Source organism: Pseudophryne corroboree, chromosome 3, assembly GCF_028390025.1.
Source record: "Pseudophryne corroboree isolate aPseCor3 chromosome 3, aPseCor3.hap2, whole genome shotgun sequence".
Classification (NCBI taxonomy): Eukaryota; Metazoa; Chordata; class Amphibia; order Anura; family Myobatrachidae; genus Pseudophryne; species Pseudophryne corroboree.
The window spans coordinates 104,370,191-104,374,761 of NC_086446.1; the positions used below are offsets into that span (position 1 = coordinate 104,370,191).

The window sequence follows — 4,571 nt, forward strand, 5'->3', positions numbered from 1 at the left end:
TATGTAAAGTACATAGTTTTCCCAAACTTTTTATCTACGTAAATGGAATATAATACAGAATTTACATAAATAAAGGAATCCATATATTAATTAAGTGTGCACAGAGAATATATATTGCAACCCTTGTGAACAATAAGGGAAATTTAGATAATATATAGGTGGATTGTGGAATAAGAATACACTTATAATATCAAATTATGAGTGGTGACCCTTAATTAATAGTGCATATTGTAAGATCAAGGTGGGAAGTATAGAGAGAGAACCATAGAAATTAAATAGCAAATTGTTCAAGATAGCAAACATTTTTATCGATATGATGAAAAAGTAATTGTGTATATAGGTGCAGCTAAACCATGCACATAATTAACAGAATTGGGATATTAAATATATGTGCCAGGATAGTTAGATGTGTGTCAATATTCCCTACTATATTACCATTACAAGTCTACTGGTTTACCCTTATACAGTACCCAATCTTCTCAAGTGGTTCCCCACTTGGTACTGATTGGGCCCAACACTGCTTAGCTTCCAAGATCGGGCGAGATTGGGCGTGTGCCAGTGCGGTGTGACTGTATTCATTGGCGGAAATGACTTATTCACACAGTAACAGGTTTTTATTGGGAATAATTGACATTCTACAATTATTGAAGTGCTAAGTGCCGAAAAAGGAATAAATATACAAATCCACATATGAATGATGCTTCTGTCAGAGAAAAGGTGCAATTTCATATCCCTCGTTAAAGCCCAGGGGGTGTGTAGTTTTAAGTTGAAAAATCCAAAACATTTCTCTTTGGGAGAGCTTCTTGGCCAGGTCTCCTCCCCTGTCGCCGCTGGTTACATGTTCAATGGCTTTGAAGGACATCTCTTCTGGATTGGAGTTATGTTCCAGTTTAAAATGTCTATAGAGCAGATGAGTATTTCTTGTGGCAGGTACATTCAATTAGGTAAATGACTGATGTGATGTTGCAGTTCATAAATTTCTTAATCTTGAACTCCTGGGTGCCGTCCGTGGTACTAAAGGTTTTTCTGTTGGGATTGAGGTACTTGCAAATATTGCAATGTCCACATTTATACGATCCAGTACATTTGGGTAGATGATGCTTATTACCTTCAGATGGCAGTTCTCGTAGCATACTAGGTGCAAGGATTTCTTTAAGGTTTTTTGGTTTCCGAAACACGAGTTCTGGTTGGGTTGGGAGAATTCCCTTAAGGAATGGGTCCATAAGAAGAATGGGCCAATGGTTTCTTAATGATGTCCTGATGGTCTGTTCATGGTTATTGTAGGTTTTTATAAAAGAAACCGCCTCTTTTTTCTCTGTCTTATCCTTGTATATCAGCAGGTTATCTCTCTCCAGGTTTCTTGTCTTAGTAACCGCTTTGTCCAGGATCGCTTTGGGGTAACTCTTCTCCTCGAACCTTTTTCTGTATATTCCCAGTTGTTCCTCACAATCTTTAGTTTGATTACAATTCCTCTTGATTCAGTGAAATTGGGAGTACGGTATATTATCTTTCCATTTTTTTGAGTGATTGCTCTTATAGTGTAAATAACTGTTTTTATCCACCGATTTAATATAATTTTTAGCGGAAACCGTACCTTGTTCTCCCGTCAGAATCAAGTCCAAGAACTCAATAGAGGTTTTACTCAGATTACAAGTAAATGAAAGATTGAAATCGTTGGTTTGTAAAAGTTTAAAAAAGTCCATGAATAATTCTGTACTCCCATCCCATATAATCAGGATATCATCAATGTACCTCCTGTACATGATGATTGATTCCTTAAAGTGCTGTGTGGCGTAAACATGCTTCTCCCACTGTCCCATGAACAAATTCGCGAAGCTCGGTGCAAAAATAGTACCCATGGCGGTCCCGCATTGTTGTAAGTAAAATTTATCTAAAAATTTAAAATAGTTATGGGTTAGGATAAATTCCATCAGGTCGCAGATGAACTTCTTATGGTGATCTGTGAGGGAGTCATCTTTGTTCAGGTACTCTCTGCTTGCATCAATTCCTTTCTTATGTTCTATACAAGTGTACAGTGATTGTACGTCGATGGTCACCCATAGATATGATTCCTTCCATTCCACGTTTTTCATTTCATTCAATACCATGGTAGTGTCTTTAAGAAAAGATGGAAGTTTCTTAACATATGGATTCAAAAATATGTCCACATATTTAGATAGGCTGGACGTGAGAGAGTCTATCCCTGCGACTATCGGTCTTCCCGGTGGATTAGACAGGTCCTTGTGTATCTTTGGTAAAAAAATAAAAGATGGGGGTCGTGGGGTTGGATGCCATTAAAAAAGAGAATTCATCTTTAGTGATAATGTCATTTCTCAGGCCTTGTAGTAGTAGTGATCTCCGTTCTTCCACATATGAATCTTTGGGATCGTCTGGCAGTACTCTATAGGAGTGAGAATCTCCTAGGAGTCTTTGTGCTTCCTCGACATATTTATCACGATCCAGGATCACCAACCCCCCCCCCCCTCCCCCTTTGTCAGCCGGTTTGATAACAATCTGTTTATTTTTCTGAAGTTTCTTCAAGGCTTCTATTTCTCTATTATGCAAATATTTATTTGTCACTGGTGTGAGTTCCGTTTCGCAGAGATCTTTCTTTACTAAATCATAGAAAATGCTCAAGTTGCTCCCTTTGGATTCTACTGGGTAATATTTACTTTTCGGTTTGAGTCCAGACTTCGATCTGTCTTCTTAATTTGATATAATGGCATTATCTTTCTTCATAAAATGTCTTTTAAGCGTGAGTTTACGTACAAACTTATTAAGGTCTATAAAAGTATCAAACTTGTTCAGACCTTCAGAGGGTGCAAATGAAAGTCCTTTGCTAAGGAGGGTTCGTTCTGGATCAGTCAGGGTATGAGAGGATAGGTTGAAGATTCCTTTATCCGTTATGTTTACAGGTTTCTCTTCTTTGATTCTTTCCCTCCTGCCGCCCCGTTTTCCTCTACTTCTGTAAATCTTCTTTTTAGTGGAGAAGCGTGTTTGACATCCTCGCAAATTGTGCTCCTTGGAGGATTCTTTGGTCTTGCTCCTTGTCTTACAGATAAAAAAATCCTGTTCGTTGCTTGATTTAAGTCGATTCAATGCAGTAAATCTGTTAGAGGTTCTTACATATGATGTTGATGGTGATTCGTCTCTCCATACTGGTCTCGTCTTGATTGGCAGGGTTTTCCATTGATATCTTTGGTCCGTTTTCTTGGGTTTGTCAAAAGTTTTAAATCTACTCCAATTCTTAGTGTTTCCTTGTTTATAGTCCTTTTTGTCTCTGAGAAATTTTTTCTCTTTTCCTCGTATGACCTCCTCTTCGATGCGTTCCAGTTTTTTGTTGAGAACGGTTTCATTGACACGGCAATCTTCTTTGTTTTTGAAGGGTTCTAGCTCCGCTTCTTTGTCTTTAATCTCTTTATCAAGTGCCACTGCACTTCTTTTTCTTTCATTGATTAAAAGTTTCATTAAATTAACAGAGCATGTATGTAGGATAGAATCCCATTTCTCAATAAATTCAGGTTCAGTATTTCCAAGGGTAGGTTGTTTTAGTATTCTTAGTCCTCTTGGTATCCTGTCCACTTCGATGTAGTGCTCCAATCCTTTGATATCCCACCATGTCTTTATTTCTTTTGCTTGGAACATAACTCCAATCCAGAAGAGATGTCCTTCAAAGCCATTGAACATGTAACCAGCGGCGACAGGGGAGGAGACCTGGCCAAGAAGCTCTCCCAAAGAGAAATGTTTTGGATTTTTCAACTTAAAACTACACACCCCCTGGGCTTCAACGAGGGATATGAAATTGCACCTTTTCTCTGACAGAAGCATCATTCATATGTGGATTTGTATATTTATTCCTTTTTCGGCACTTAGCACTTCAATAATTGTAGAATGTCAATTATTCCCAATAAAAACCTGTTACTGTGTGAATAAGTCATTTCCGCCAATGAATACAGTCACACCGCACTGGCACACGCCCAATCTCGCCTGATCTTGGAAGCTAAGCAGTGTTGGGCCCAATCAGTACCAAGTGGGGAACCACTTGAGAAGATTGGGTACTGTATAAGGGTAAACCAGTAGACTTGTAACGGTAATATAGTAGGGAATATTGACACACATCTAACTATCCTGGCACATATATTTAATATCCCAATTCTGTTAATTATGTGCATGGTTTAGCTGCACCTATATACACAATTACTTTTTCATCATATCGATAAAAATGTTTGCTATCTTGAACAATTTGCTATTTAATTTCTATGGTTCTCTCTCTATACTTCCCACCTTGATCTTACAATATGCACTATTAATTAAGGGTCACCACTCATAATTTGATATTATAAGTGTATTCTTATTCCACAATCCACCTATATATTATCTAAATTTCCCTTATTGTTCACAAGGGTTGCAATATATATTCTCTGTGCACACTTAATTAATATATGGATTCCTTTATTTATGTAAATTCTGTATTATATTGCATTTACGTAGATAAAAAGTTTGGGAAAATGATGTACTTTACATACCCAATCTAAAATGCATCTATATCAGTCTCTCTAAAATAATTTAAC

General features: G+C 37.4%; 2 pseudogenes; one reads left to right on the top strand and one right to left on the bottom strand.

The window, feature by feature from the left end:
• Positions 1 to 458: 458 nt before the first annotated feature.
• Positions 459 to 577, bottom strand: LOC134898119 (5S ribosomal RNA; annotated as a pseudogene).
• A 3,371-nt stretch (positions 578 to 3,948) lies between these two features.
• LOC134898220 (5S ribosomal RNA) lies at positions 3,949 to 4,067 on the top strand (annotated as a pseudogene).
• Positions 4,068 to 4,571: the final 504 nt, after the last annotated feature.